The 16,505-nt window shown below is 46.7% G+C and overlaps 1 pseudogene; it reads left to right on the top strand.

Moving 5' to 3' along the window:
* The first annotated feature begins 13,353 nt into the window (after positions 1-13,353).
* LOC138592036 (high affinity cGMP-specific 3',5'-cyclic phosphodiesterase 9A-like) lies at positions 13,354-15,893 on the top strand (annotated as a pseudogene).
* The last annotated feature ends 612 nt before the right edge of the window (positions 15,894-16,505 follow it).

Raw genomic sequence — 16,505 nt, 5'->3', positions numbered from 1 at the left:
AACATTTGGTTGTCAACGAAAGAGTGACCTACCTTTTACCCTGTAAACTTATGCACACCTCCAGGGTCATATCTTGCATATTGCTGAGCAAACAGTACAGCTCTTTCATTACAATTGATCTTGATCTATCTGTAAGATATAGTAGCCTAATTTAACAATCACCAAGCTAAATTATTTCCCTTTATTTATGTACCTATATAAATTGGCACATAAAGTAGTCTGTTCAGTACATGTATCAACCCTGACACACTTTAAATTACTGGTCGCTCATCCTACGAAAGTACAGACGTCACCTTAACTCAGAAAACTAAAATCAACTTGTTACAGGGATACAACACTTAATATGAAACTGTTGTAACTACACTGTAGTTCAGTCACAGAAAGCCTACATGTTAACCTAAAATTTGACAGACAATAATTTAGTTTCAATTGCTTTAACACACTTTGTTTTTTGTAATTTCGTCGATATTATCCGCTAAAAAAATACTCACGTTCCCTCCGTCATGTCTGTTACTGAGATGTACTGGACTGAATCCTCGACTGTATGAATGAGTTTCTCTTTGGCTATTCCGTGGGTTTTGCCCTCTCTACTCCTTTCATGGGAATAGCAGTTCTATGAGGAGTGTATCTGTTGTACTTTTAATGTTTTTTTTTACCTTTGTTTCATAAAATTAATACAGCCGCACAGTTTAGTTCACAATGCTGTTCTTCCAGTGCTGTTCCTGCTATTAAAAGGGCGCATTGGTGAGATGGGCACACAAAGGCGAGTTCACAACACGCACTCCTCTGCTTGTTACTCACACAGGGACGCACAGCATCGCTCCTCCTCATAAAACCTGATAATAAAGCGGATACAGATCCTCAGCTGGTCGCGTTCCAGCACCGACCCGGACTGTGGAGAGGTCTATGTATTTTATCTGTCTTATCTACCTGTCTTTCTGTCTGTCTATTCATGCATCCACCCATACATCCATCCATCTGTGCATCCATCCATCTATACATACATCAATTATGGATGGATGGATGATCAATTCATCCATCCATCCATCCATCCATCCAACCATACATGCATCCACCGTCCTGGCCACTTCCTTACCGCTTCCGCTGGCTCTCTGGCTCAGCGGTCTGACCTGCATGGTGAGTAGGCCCATCGTCCCAGCCTTCCCTTACCGATTCCCTCTGGCGCCAGGGCTCAGCGGCTTTGAACCTTTATGGTGCCCTGGCTCAGCGGTCTGACCAGCATGGTGCAGTGGCCCAGACTGTGGAGAGGCCTGTCTATGGTTGGATTGATGGATGGACGGATGGATGGATGGATCCATTCATCCATCCAACTATACACTCTACCTGAAAGAGAGAAACAGAGAGAGAGATAAACCCACCCCACCCCACCCTAGCTCTGAAACTCTGAACCTTAAACCTGATAATAAAGCTGCTCCAGATCCTCAGCTGGTCGCGTTCCTGCACAGATGAACCTGAAGGAGAGAAAGAGAGAGAGAGATAAACCCGCCCCCCCTCCCCAGCTTTGAAACTCCGAACCTTAAACCTGATAATGCAGCTGCTCCAGATCCTCAGCTGGTCGCGTTTCTGCACAGATGAACCTGAAAGAGAGAAAGAGAGAGAGAGATAAACCCGCCCCCCCCCCAGCTCTGAAACTCCGAACCTTAAACCTGATAATAAAGCTGCTCCAGATCCTCAGCTGGTCGCGTTCCCGCACAGATGAACCTGAAAGAGAGAAAGAGAGAGAGAGATAAACCCGTCCCCACCCTAGCTCTGAAACTCCGAACCTTAAACCTGATGATAAAGCTGATTTTTTCATTTTTTCAATTCATCCATCCATCCATCCATCCAACTATACAGGCATCCATTATGGATGGATGGATAGAAGGATGGATGATCAATTCATCCATCCATCCATCCATCCATCCATCCGTCCGTCCGTCCGACCCGGACTGTGGAGAGGTCTATGTATTTTATCTGTCTTATCTACCTGTCTTTCTGTTTGTCTATTCATGCATCCACCCATACATCCATCCATCTGTGCATCCATGCATCTATATATCCATCCATCCATCCATCAAACTATGCATCCATCCATCTATACATACATCAATTATGGATGGATGGATGATCAATTCATCCATCCATCCATCCATCCAACCATACATGCATCCACCGTCCAGGCCACTTCCTTACCGCTTCCGCTGGCTCTCTGGCTCAGCGGTCTGACCTGCATGGTGAGTAGGCCCATCGTCCCAGCCTTCCCTTACCGATTCCCTCTGGCGCCAGGGCCAGCGGCTTTGAACCTTTATGGTGCCCTGGCTCAGAGGTCTGACCAGCATGGTGCAGTGGCCCAGACTGTGGAGAGGCCTGTCTATGGTTGGATTGATGGATGGATGGATGGATGGATCCATTCATCCATCCAACTATACACTCTACCTGAAATAGAGAAACAGAGAGAGAGATAAACCCACCCCACCCCGCCCTAGCTCTGAAACTCCGAACCTTAAACCTGATAATAAAGCTGCTCCAGATCCTCAGCTGGTCGCGTTCCAGCACCGAGCCAGACTGTGGAGAGGTCTATGTATTTTATCTGTCTTATCTACCTGTCTTTCTGTCTGTCTATTCATGCATCCACCCATACATCCATCCATCTATGCATCCATGCATCTATATATCCATCCATCCATCCATCCATCCATCTATCCAACTATACATACATCAATTATGGATGGATGGATGATCAATTCATCCATCCATCCATCCATCCATCCATCCATCCAACCATACATGCATCCACCGTCCTGGCCACTTCCTGCATGGTGAGTAGGCCCATCGTCCCAGCCTTCCCTTACCGATTCCCTCTGGCGCCAGGGCTCAGTGGCTTTGAACCTTTATGGTGCCCTGGCTCAGCGGTCTGACCAGCATGGTGCAGTGGCCCAGACTGTGGAGAGGCCTGTCTATGGTTGGATTGATTGATGGATGGATGGATGGATGGATCCATTCATCCATCCAACTATACACTCTAACTGAAATAGAGAAACAGAGAGAGAGATAAACCCACCCCACCCCGCCCTAGCTCTGAAACTCAGAACCTTAAACCTGATAATAAAGCTGCTCCAGATCCTCAGCTGGTCGCGTTCCAGCACCGACCCGGACTGTGGAGAGGTCTGTGTATTTTATCTGTCTTATCTACCTGTCTTTCTGTCCGTCTATTCATGCATCCACCCATACATCCATCCATCTGTGCATCCATGCATCTATATATCCATTCATCCATCCATCAAACTATGCATCCATCCATCTATACATACATCAATTATGGATGGATGGATGATCAATTCATCCATCCATCAATCCATCCATCTATCCAACTATACATACATCAATTATGGATGGATGGATGGATGGATCCATTCATCCATCCAACTATACACTCTACCTGAAATAGAGAAACAGAGAGAGAGATAAACCCACCCCACCCCGCCCTAGCTCTGAAACTCCGAACCTTAAACCTGATAATAAAGCTGCTCCAGATCCTCAGCTGGTCACGTTCCAGCACCGACCCAGACTGTGGAGAGGCCTGTGTATGGTTGGATGAATGGATGTATCCCTTCATCCATCCAACTATACACTCTACCTGAAAGAGAGAAACAGAGAGAGAGATAAACCCACCCCACCCCACCCTAGCTCTGAAACTCCGAACCTTAAACCTGATAATAAAGCGGATACAGATCCTCAGCTGGTCGCGTTCCAGCACCGACCCGGACTGTGGAGAGGTCTATGTATTTTATCTGTCTTATCTACCTGTCGTTCTGTCTGTCTATTCATGCATCCACCCATACATCCATCCATACATCCATCCATCTATGCATCCATGCATCTATATATCCATCCATCCATCCAACTATGCATCCATCCATCTATACATCCATCCATCTATCTATCCAACTATACATACATCAATTATGGATGGATGGATGATCAATTCATCTATCCATCCATCCATCCATCCAACCATACATGCATCCACCGTCCTGGCCACTTCCTTACCGCTTCCGCTGGCTCTCTGGCTCAGCGGTCTGACCTGCATGGTGAGTAGGCCCATCGTCCCAGCCTTCCCTTACCGATTCCCTCTGGCGCCAGGGCACAGCGGCTTTGAACCTTTATGGTGCCCTGGCTCAGCGGTCTGACCAGCATGGTGCAGTGGCCCAGACTGTGGAGAGGCCTGTCTATGGTTGGATTGATGGATGGACGGATGGATGGATGGATCCATTCATCCATCCAACTATACACTCTACCTGAAAGAGAGAAACAGAGAGGGAGATAAACCCACCCCACCCCACCCTAGCTCTGAAACTCCGAACCTTAAACCTGATAATGAAGCTGCTCCAGATCCTCAGCTGGTCGCGTTCCAGCACCGACCCAGACTGTGGAGAGGTCTATGTATTTTATCTGTCTTATCTACCTGTCTTTCTGTCTGTCTATTCATGCATCCACCCATACATCCATCCATCTATGCATCCATGCATCTATATATCCATCCATCCATCCATCCATCCAACTATGCATCCATCCATCTATACATACATCAATTATGGATGGATGGATGATCAATTCATCCATCCATCCATCCAACTATACATACATCAATTATGGATGGATGGATGATCAATTCATCCATCCATCCATCCAACCATACATGCATCCACCGTCCTGGCCACTTCCTGCATGGTGAGTAGGCCCATCGTCCCAGCCTTCCCTTACCGATTCCCTCTGGCGCCAGGGCTCAGCGGTTTTGAACCTTTATGGTGCCCTGGCTCAGCGGTCTGACCAGCATGGTGCAGTGGCCCAGACTGTGGAGAGGCCTGTCTATGGTTGGATTGATGGATGGATGGATGGATGGATCCATTCATCCATCCAACTATACACTCTACCTGAAAGAGAGAAACAGAGAGAGAGATAAACCCACCCCACCCCACCCTAGCTCTGAAACTCCGAACCTTAAACCTGATAATAAAGCTGCTCCAGATCCTCAGCTGGTCGCGTTCCTGCACAGATGAACCTGAAGGAGAGAAAGAGAGAGAGAGATAAACCCGCCCCCCCTCCCCAGCTCTGAAACTCCGAACCTTAAACCTGATAATAAAGCGGATACAGATCCTCAGCTGGTCGCGTTCCAGCACCGACCCGGACTGTGGAGAGGTCTATGTATTTTATCTGTCTTATCTACCTGTCGTTCTGTCTGTCTATTCATGCATCCATCCATACATCCATCCATCTATGCATCCATGCATCTATATATCCATCCATCCATCCAACTATGCATCCATCCATCTATACATCCATCCATCTATCTATCCAACTATACATACATCAATTATGGATGGATGGATGATCAATTCATCTATCCATCCATCCATCCATCCAACCATACATGCATCCACCGTCCTGGCCACTTCCTTACCGCTTCCGCTGGCTCTCTGGCTCAGCGGTCTGACCTGCATGGTGAGTAGGCCCATCGTCCCAGCCTTTCCTTACCGATTCCCTCTGGCGCCAGGGCACAGCGGCTTTGAACCTTTATGGTGCCCTGGCTCAGCGGTCTGACCAGCATGGTGCAGTGGCCCAGACTGTGGAGAGGCCTGTCTATGGTTGGATTGATGGATGGACGGATGGATGGATGGATCCATTCATCCATCCAACTATACACTCTACCTGAAATAGAGAAACAAAGAGAGAGATAAACCCTACCCACCCCGCCCTAGCTCTGAAACTCCGAACCTTAAACCTGATAATAAAGCTGCTCCAGATCCTCAGCTGGTCGCGTTCCTGCACAGATGAACCTGAAGGAGAGAAAGAGAGAGAGAGATAAACCCGCCCCCCCTCCCCAGCTCTGAAACTCCGAACCTTAAACCTGACAATAAAGCTGCTCCAGATCCTCAGCTGGTCGCGTTCCAGCACCGACCCAGACTGTGGAGAGGTCTATGTATTTTATCTGTCTTATCTACCTGTCTTTCTGTCTGTCTATTCATGCATCCACCCATACATCCATCCATCTATGCATCCATGCATCTATATATCCATCCATCCAACTATGCATCCATCCATCTATACATACCTCAATTATGGATGGATGGATGATCAATTCATCCATCCATCCATCCATCTATCCAACTATACATACATCAATTATGGATGGATGGATGATCAATTCATCCATCCATCCATCCATCCATCCAACCATACATGCATCCACCGTCCTGGCCACTTCCTGCATGGTGAGTAGGCCCATCGTCCCAGCCTTCCCTTACCGATTCCCTCTGGCGCCAGGGCTCAGCGGCTTTGAACCTTTATGGTGCCCTGGCTCAGCGGTCTGACCAGCATGGTGCAGTGGCCCAGACTGTGGAGAGGCCTGTGTATGGTTGGATGGATGGATGAATGGATGTATCCATTCATCCATCCAACCATACACTCTACCTGAAAGAGAAACAGAGAGAGAGATAAACCCACCCCACCCCACCCTAGCTCTGAAACTCCGAACCTTAAACCTGATAATAAAGCTGCTCCAGATCCTCAGCTGGTCGCGTTCCTGCACAGATGAACCTGAAGGAGAGAAAGAGAGAGAGAGATAAACCCGCCCCCCCTCCCCAGCTCTGAAACTCCGAACCTTAAACCTGATAATAAAGCGGATACAGATCCTCAGCTGGTCGCGTTCCAGCACCGACCCGGACTGTGGAGAGGTCTATGTATTTTATCTGTCTTATCTACCTGTCGTTCTGTCTGTCTATTCATGCATCCATCCATACATCCATCCATCTATGCATCCATGCATCTATATATCCATCCATCCATCCAACTATGCATCCATCCATCTATACATCCATCCATCTATCTATCCAACTATACATACATCAATTATGGATGGATGGATGATCAATTCATCTATCCATCCATCCATCCATCCAACCATACATGCATCCACCGTCCTGGCCACTTCCTTACCGCTTCCGCTGGCTCTCTGGCTCAGCGGTCTGACCTGCATGGTGAGTAGGCCCATCGTCCCAGCCTTCCCTTACCGATTCCCTCTGGCGCCAGGGCACAGCGGCTTTGAACCTTTATGGTGCCCTGGCTCAGCGGTCTGACCAGCATGGTGCAGTGGCCCAGACTGTGGAGAGGCCTGTCTATGGTTGGATTGATGGATGGACGGATGGATGGATGGATCCATTCATCCATCCAACTATACACTCTACCTGAAAGAGACAAAAAGAGAGAGAGATAAACCCACCCCACCCCACCCTAGCTCTGAAACTCCGAACCTTAAACCTGATAATGAAGCTGCTCCAGATCCTCAGCTGGTCGCGTTCCAGCACCGACCCAGACTGTGGAGAGGTCTATGTATTTTATCTGTCTTATCTACCTGTCTTTCTGTCTGTCTATTCATGCATCCACCCATACATCCATCCATCTATGCATCCATGCATCTATATATCCATCCATCCATCCATCCATCCAACTATGCATCCATCCATCTATACATACATCAATTATGGATGGATGGATGATCAATTCATCCATCCATCCATCCAACCATACATGCATCCACCGTCCTGGCCACTTCCTGCATGGTGAGTAGGCCCATCGTCCCAGCCTTCCCTTACCGATTCCCTCTGGCGCCAGGGCTCAGCGGCTTTGAACCTTTATGGTGCCCTGGCTCAGCGGTCTGACCAGCATGGTGCAGTGGCCCAGACTGTGGAGAGGCCTGTCTATGGTTGGATTGATGGATGGATGGATGGATGGATCCATTCATCCATCCAACTATACACTCTACCTGAAATAGAGAAACAGAGAGAGAGATAAACCCTACCCACCCCGCCCTAGCTCTGAAACTCCGAACCTTAAACCTGACAATAAAGCTGCTCCAGATCCTCAGCTGGTCACGTTCCAGCACCGACCCAGACTGTGGAGAGGTCTATGTATTTTATCTGTCTTATCTACCTGTCTTTCTGTCTGTCTATTCATGCATCCACCCATACATCCATCCATCTATGCATCCATGCATCTATATATCCATCCATCCATCCATCCATCCAACTATGCATCCATCCATCTATACATACATCAATTATGGATGGATGGATGATCAATTCATCCATCCATCCATCCATCTATCCAACTATACATACATCAATTATGGATGGATGGATGATCAATTCATCCATCCATCCATCCATCCATCCAACCATACATGCATCCACCGTCCTGGCCACTTCCTGCATGGTGAGTAGGCCCATCGTCCCAGCCTTCCCTTACCGATTCCCTCTGGCGCCAGGGCTCAGCGGCTTTGAACCTTTATGGTGCCCTGGCTCAGCGGTCTGACCAGCATGGTGCAGTGGCCCACACTGTGGAGAGGCCTGTCTATGGTTGGATTGATGGATGGATGGATGGATGGATCCATTCATCCATCCAACTATACACTGTACCTGAAATAGAGAAACAGAGAGAGAGATAAACCCACCCCACCTCGCCCTAGCTCTGAAACTCCGAACCTTAAACCTGACAATAAAGCTGCTCCAGATCCTCAGCTGGTCGCGTTCCTGCACCGACCCAGACTGTGGAGAGGTCTATGTATTTTATCTGTCTTATCTACCTGTCTTTCTGTCTGTCTATTCATGCATCCACCCATACATCCATCCATCTATGCATCCATGCATCTATATATCCATCCATCCAACTATGCATCCATCCATCTATACATACATCAATTATGGATGGATGGATGATCAATTCATCCATCCATCCATCCATCTATCCAACTATACATACATCAATTATGGATGGATGGATGATCAATTCATCCATCCATCCATCCATCTATCCAACTATACATACATCAATTATGGATGGATGGATGATCAATTCATCCATCAATCCATCCATCCATCTGTCCGTCCGACCCGGACTGTGGAGAGATCTATGTATTTTATCTGTCTTATCTACCTGTCTTTCTGTCTGTCTATTCATGCATCCACCCATCTCTGCATCCATGCATCTATATATCCATCCATCCATCCATCAAACTATGCATCCATCCATCTATACATACATCAATTATGGATGGCTGGATGATCAATTCATCCATCCATCCATCCATCCATCCAACCATACATGCATCCACCGTCCTGGCCACTTCCTTACCGCTTCCGCTGGCTCTCTGGCTCAGCGGTCTGACCTGCATGGTGAGTAGGCCCATCGTCCCAGCCTTCCCTTACCGATTCCCTCTGGCGCCAGGGCTCAGCGGCTTTGAACCTTTATGGTGCCCTGGCTCAGCGGTCTGACCAGCATGGTGCAGTGGCCCAGACTGTGGAGAGGCCTGTCTATGGTTGGATTGATGGATGGATGGATGGATGGATCCATTCATCCATCCAACTATACACTCTACCTGAAATAGAGAAACAGAGAGAGAGATAAACCCACCCCACCCCGCCCTAGCTCTGAAACTCCGAACATTAAACCTGATAATAAAGCGGATACAGATCCTCAGCTGGTCGCGTTCCAGCACCGACCCAGACTGTGGAGAGGTCTATGTATTTTATCTGTCTTATCTACCTGTCTTTCTGTCTGTCTATTCATGCATCCACCCATACATCCATCCATCTATGCATCCATGCATCTATATATCCATCCATCCATCCATCCATCCAACTATGCATCCATCCATCTATCCATACATCAATTATGGATGGATGGATGATCAATTCATCCATCCATCCATCCATCTATCCAACTATACATACATCAATTATGGATGGATGGATGATCAATTCATCCATCCATCCATCCATCCATCCAACCATACATGCATCCACCGTCCTGGCCACTTCCTGCATGGTGAGTAGGCCAATCGTCCCAGCCTTCCCTTACCGATTCCCTCTGGCGCCAGGGCTCAGTGGCTTTGAACCTTTATGGTGCCCTGGCTCAGCGGTCTGACCAGCATGGTGCAGTGGCCCAGACTGTGGAGAGGCCTGTCTATGGTTGGATTGATTGATGGATGGATGGATGGATGGATCCATTCATCCATCCAACTATACACTCTACCTGAAATAGAGAAACAGAGAGAGAGATAAACCCACCCCACCCCGCCCTAGCTCTGAAACTCAGAACCTTAAACCTGATAATAAAGCTGCTCCAGATCCTCAGCTGGTCGCGTTCCAGCACCGACCCAGACTGTGGAGAGGTCTATGTATTTTATCTGTCTTATCTACCTGTCTTTCTGTCCGTCTATTCATGCATCCACCCATACATCCATCCATCTGTGCATCCATGCATCTATATATCCATCCATCCATCCATCAAACTATGCATCCATCCATCTATACATACATCAATTATGGATGGATGGATGGATGGATCCATTCATCCATCCAACTATACACTCTACCTGAAAGAGAGAAAGAGAGAGAGAGATAAACCCGTCCCCACCCTAGCTCTGAAACTCCGAACCTTAAACCTGATAATAAAGCTGCTCCAGATCCTCAGCTGGTCGCGTTTCTGCACAGATTAACCTGAAAGAGAGAAAGAGAGAGAGAGATAAACCCGTCCCCACCCTAGCTCTGAAACTCCGAACCTTAAACCTGATAAGAAAGCTGCTCCGGATCCTCAGCTGGTCGCGTTTCTGCACAGATGAACCTGAAAGAGAGAAAGAGAGAGAGAGGGATAAACCCGTCCCACACTAGCTCTGAAACTCCGAACCTTAAACCTGATAATGAAGCTGCTCCAGATCCTCAGCTGGTCGCGTTTCTGCACAGATGAACCTGAAAGAGAGAAAGAGAGAGATAAACGCGCCCCACCCTAGCTCTGAAACTCTGAACCTTAAACCTGATAATAAAGCTGCTCCAGATCCTCAGCTGGTCGCGTTTCTGCACAGATGAACCTGAAAGAGAGAAAGAGAGAGAGAGATAAACCCATCCCCACCCTAGCTCTGAAACTCCGAACCTTAAACCTGATAATAAAGCTGCTCCGGATCCTCAGCTGGTCGCGTTTCTGCACAGATGAACCTGAAAGAGAGAAAGAGAGAGAGAGAGATAAACCCGTACCCACCTAGCTCTGAAACTCCGAACCTTAAACCTGATAATGAAGCTGCTCCAGATCCTCAGCTGGTCGCGTTTCTGCACAGATGAACCTGAAAGAGAGAAAGAGAGAGAGAGGGATAAACCCGCCCCACACAAGCTCTGAAAATCCGAACCTTAAACCTGATAATGAAGCTGCTCCAGATCCTCAGCTGGTCGCGGTCCTGCACAGATGAACCTGAAAGAGAGAAAGAGAGAGAGAGGGATAAACCCGCCCCACAGTAGCTCTGAAACTCCGAACCTTAAACCTGATAATAAAGCTGCTCCAGATCCTCAGCTGGTCGCGTTTCTGCACAGATGAACCTGAAAGAGAGAAAGAGAGAGAGAGAGATAAACCCGCCCCACACAAGCTCTGAAACTCCGAACCTTAAACCTGATAATGAAGCTGCTCCAGATCCTCAGCTGGTCGCGTTCCTGCACAGATGAACCTGAAAGAGAGAAAGAGAGAGAGAGGGATAAACCCGCCCCACACTAGCTCTGAAACTCCAAACTTTAAACCTGATAATAAAGCTGCTCCAGATCCTCAGCTGGTCGCGTTTCTGCACAGATGAACCTGAAAGAGAGAAAGAGAGAGAGAGAGATAAACCCGCCCCACCCTAGCTCTGAAACTCCGAACCTTAAACCTGATAATGAAGCTGCTCCAGATCCTCAGCTGGTCGCGTTTCTGCACAGATGAACCTGAAAGAGAGAAAGAGAGAGAGAGGGATAAACCCGCCCCACACTAGCTCTGAAACTCCGAACCTTAAACCTGATAATAAAGCTGCTCCAGATCCTCAGCTGGTCGCGTTTCTGCACAGATGAACCTGAAAGAGAGAAAGAGAGAGAGAGATAAACCCGTCCCCACCCTAGCTCTGAAACTCCGAACCTTAAACCTGATAATAAAGCTGCTCCGGATCTTCAGCTGGTCGCGTTTCTGCACAGATGAACCTGAAAGAGAGAAAGAGAGAGAGAGAGATAAACCCGTACCCACCTAGCTCTGAAACTCCGAACCTTTAACCTGATAATGAAGCTGCTCCAGATCCTCAGCTGGTCGCGTTTCTGCACAGATGAACCTGAAAGAGAGAAAGAGAGAGAGAGGGATAAACCCGCCCCACACAAGCTCTGAAACTCCGAACCTTAAACCTGATAATGAAGCTGCTCCAGATCCTCAGCTGGTCGCGTTTCTGCACAGATGAACCTGAAAGAGGGAAGGAGAGAGAGAGACAAACCCACCCCACCCTAGCTTTGAAACTCCGAACCTTAAACCTCATAATGAAGCTGCTCCAGATCCTCAGCTGGTCGCGTTTCTGCACAGATGAACCTGAAAGAGAGAAGGAGAGAGAGAGAGATAAAAGGTTTTTTAAAGAATCATGACGTCAGAATGACGCCACTGACCAACAGCGCGGATCAGCTGCGCATGTGCCACCACGTAATTCGTCCTTTTATCTATGATGGAACGTTGTGGAATCGGTAGAAAAACAAAGGGTTCGGAGTTCGTTCACAATGCTGTTCTTCCAGTGCTGTTCCTGCTATTCAAGGGGCGCATTGGTGAGATGGGCATATAGCGGCCAGTTCACAACACGCACTCCTCTGCTTGTCACTCACACAGGGACGCACAGCATCGCTCCTCCTCATAAAACCTGATAATAAAGCGGATACAGATCCTCAGCTGGTCGCGTTTCTGCACAGATTAACCTGAAAGAGAGAAAGAGAGAGAGAGATAAACCCGTCCCCACCCTAGCTCTGAAACTCCGAACTTTAAACCTGATAATGAAGCTGCTCCAGATCCTCAGCTGGTCGCGTTTCTGCACAGATGAACCTGAAAGAGAGAAAGAGAGAGAGAGAGAGAGAAATAAACCCGTCCCCCCCCCCAGCTCTGAAACTCCGAACTCTAAACCTGATAATAAAGCTGCTCCAGATCCTCAGCTGGTCGCGTTTCTGCACAGATGAACCTGAAAGAGAGAAAGAGAGAGATAAACCCACCCCACACTAGCCTTGAAACTCCGAACCTTAAACCTGATAATAAAGCTGCTCCAGATCCTCAGCTGGTCGCGTTTCTGCACAGATGAACCTGAAAGAGAGAAGGAGAGAGAGAGACAAACCCACCCCACCCTAGTTTTGAAACTCCGAACCTTAAACTTGATAATGAAGCTGCTCCAGATCCTCAGCTGGTCGCGTTTCTGCACAGATGAACCTGAAAGAGAGAAGGAGAGCGAGAGAGATAAAAGGTTTTTTAAAGAATCATGACGTCAGAATGACGCCACTGACCAACAGCGCGGATCAGCTGCGCATGTGCCACCACGTAATTCGTCCTTTTATCTATGATGGAACGTTGTGGAATCGGTAGAAAAACAAAGGGTTCGGAGTTCGTTCACAATGCTGTTCTTCCAGTGCTGTTCCTGCTATTCAAGGGGCCCATTGGTGAGATGGGCACAAAGCGGCCAGTTCACAACACGCACTCCTCTGCTTGTCACTCACACAGGGACGCACAGCATCGCTCCTCCTCATAAAACCTGATAATAAAGCGGATACAGATCCTCAGCTGGTCGCGTTTCTGCACAGATAAACCTGAAAGAGAGAGAGAGAGGAAAGTTGAATCTACCTTGGGAGGAGAGAGAGAGAATCTACATATAACCTCGGTTCGAAAGATCAGTGACATCATATTATCGTCATGTGTTCCTTCCTTGTACGTAAGTAATGATGTCATATTTCTGGAATCAGCAGCGACCAGTGACATCATGATGCCAGCTCTCAACGCACAGTTGTCAGTTAAGTAAAGTTAAAAGTTAAAAATGAAGATCAATATATTAAATATGGATCAGATTTTGCTGACAGCCGCACGTGGAGTAAAAAGGAGCTTCAAGAAAGCAGTTTAGTTCACAATGCTGTTCTTCCAGTGCTGTTCCTGCTATTCAAAGGGCGCACTGGTGAGATGGGCATACAAAGGCCAGTTCACAACACGCACCCCTCAGCTTGTCACTCACACAGGGACGCACAGCATCGCTCCTCCTCCTGAGGAAATATCGTTTAGTGACACAGTGAAATAAAGTTATGGGGACAAGCTTTCCCCCCTCTTCTCCTCGCATCATCATACTGCTTTCGGTTTGGTGCTGATGTGGTGGTGGTGCCAAAAGACGTGGACAAGCTCCACATGCCAAGCTCTCCATCAGAGAGAGAGAGTGAGAGTTTCATATCATTAAAACACATGACTCTTTGTTATGTAAAAGGGTTGGCTAAAGTACAAAACAAACAGCTTTGGGACAAAAGAAGCATCTGTCTGTTGAACATATTACAGCATTTAGCAGCTAAAGAGCCGGAAATGTCAGTTAGGATGTGTTGTGGTTGTAGTTTTGTTCACGGCTCATGCACAGCCTGAAGTAAAAAAAAAAAAAAAAAAGGAGACTTTCTTCTTTAAAGAAAACTTCTGTATAGGAAGGTTTGGAAACAGATTATTAAGAACCTTAACATTACAGAAATGAGCAAAGTCCCAAGTCAGGTGAAGTAGAATAAGACGAGAAAAAAACGTGTTGATGGATGGGCCCTACAAACAAAGGACTGCCTTTGGGGAGCAGAGTTTGAATACTGTGTGATAACAAAAGTCAACGATGACTTCTATTAAATTAGTATCCCAGCTTCACGTATGCACTAATGTCACATACAGAATGTAACTCATGTAAGGACTTTTGTGTACTTTATTGAACAGAAACCATTTTTTTCTGAACCTAAACAAGAAGTTTTGTTACATAATCCTAACCAGAGGGGCTCATTCAGGAAGTGCTCCTGTGGGTTGTATAGGAGGATCGGTACAATCAACTCATATGATGGATGTAATGGTTGGAGGACTTTAATCTTTCCGTAGATGGTCGCCTGCTTTCTCCAAATGATTTGCAAGAGAATACCTCGGGTCCCTGTTCGGCATGTGTCTGTTTCTTTCTCTCTGAGGTGTATGGTTTGATCTGGCTCACTGACCTGAGGAGTAAGATGGACAACACCGACCTGCTGATCATGCTGACCTCTGCAGTCAGCCATGACCTTGACCACACAGGATACAACAACGCCTATCAGGTATAGATACATTCCCTCTGTGTGCTTTTTAGACAGCCTTCCCTGTTCCCTCCAGTTGTGTGAATGTCACCTTCTCATTTCTGTTCAGTTTGTGTAGTTATCTGCTGAGGATGGAGCATCAATGCATACAGAACTACTTCAACATCAACTCATTTTGATCCCAATCAGAAAGTCTAACAAGTATCTGACCCTCTTTCAGATCAATGCTCGGACTGAACTCGCGCTGCGCTACAACGACATCTCTCCACTGGAGAACCACCACTGTGCTGTAGCTTTCGAGATACTGGAGAAGGTAAGGAAGACAACTCGCTGTCTGTGCAAAGCTTTCTGTTCACGCTGCCATTAAACATACATTTTAGTTTAGGGATTTGAACTGAACCCGCATAAGAACCAGGGCTAAGGTAATAAGATTAAACCTCTCAACTACGCAATGAACATGTTCCTGTTTTGTAGACAGAGAGCAACATCTTCAGAAATGTCTCTATGGATCAGTACAAACGGATTCGAGAAGGGATCATCAAGTGAGATTATCTTTCCATTTCTGTTAGCATGCACATTTTCTCATTAGGGTTAGCCGAGCAGCCGATCATATATGATTTATTCTGCTGTAACTGCAGATGCATTCTGGCCACCGACATGACGAGGCACAACTAGATTCTCAACAAGTTCAAGTCCATCCTGCCAGCTTTTGACTTCACCAACAAGGACCACAGAGACGTGGTAAGTTGAGAATGTAAGACAAGGGAGCAGGACACAATATGTTCAACGGGCAGATGCACTGAGAAATTCATGTGTCATCTTTTTGTTTCGCATTTGAGGGATGAATTAAGAATAGATAATACTGAAACAAGAAACAATGCACCTTTAAACGTATACTGAGCCGATGTTGAATCTTAAATGTATAATTCATTGTTTTGCGTTAATAAAAGTGAAAACTACCTGACTGATCGGGTGCTGATTTGACAGACAAAAAATTAAGTAAACCACGATTAACCCAGTGCATGTGATTTTAAAAATCTGCTCCATCTGATTTGATTCATTTTCTATATAGGAAAAGTACTGTAGTTCAGCCTGCTAGATATTAGAGCCCTACAGATTTATCAGTAACCAGATATCGCCCAGTGTTGGCCAATGACAGATATTGACGAATATGCTTTTCCTTGTGTTGCTATGAAAACACATAATTAAACAACGATGCATGGGATGATTAAGAAATACAGCTAAGGGAAAACTTCTATTTATAGTTTAGCGTTTGAGTAAAATGAACTTTTGTTTATTTCTCCTACTTTGAAATCAAATACTCATTGAGGTCTTTTATTTGCAGAAAATGACGACTGGTTA

Source organism: Semicossyphus pulcher, unplaced genomic scaffold (assembly GCF_022749685.1).
Source record: "Semicossyphus pulcher isolate SPU_LCO1_2020_fin unplaced genomic scaffold, fSemPul1.0.p SCAF_15, whole genome shotgun sequence".
NCBI lineage: Eukaryota > Metazoa > Chordata > Actinopteri > Labriformes > Labridae > Semicossyphus > Semicossyphus pulcher.
This window is presented reverse-complemented; position numbering and strand designations above follow the sequence as displayed.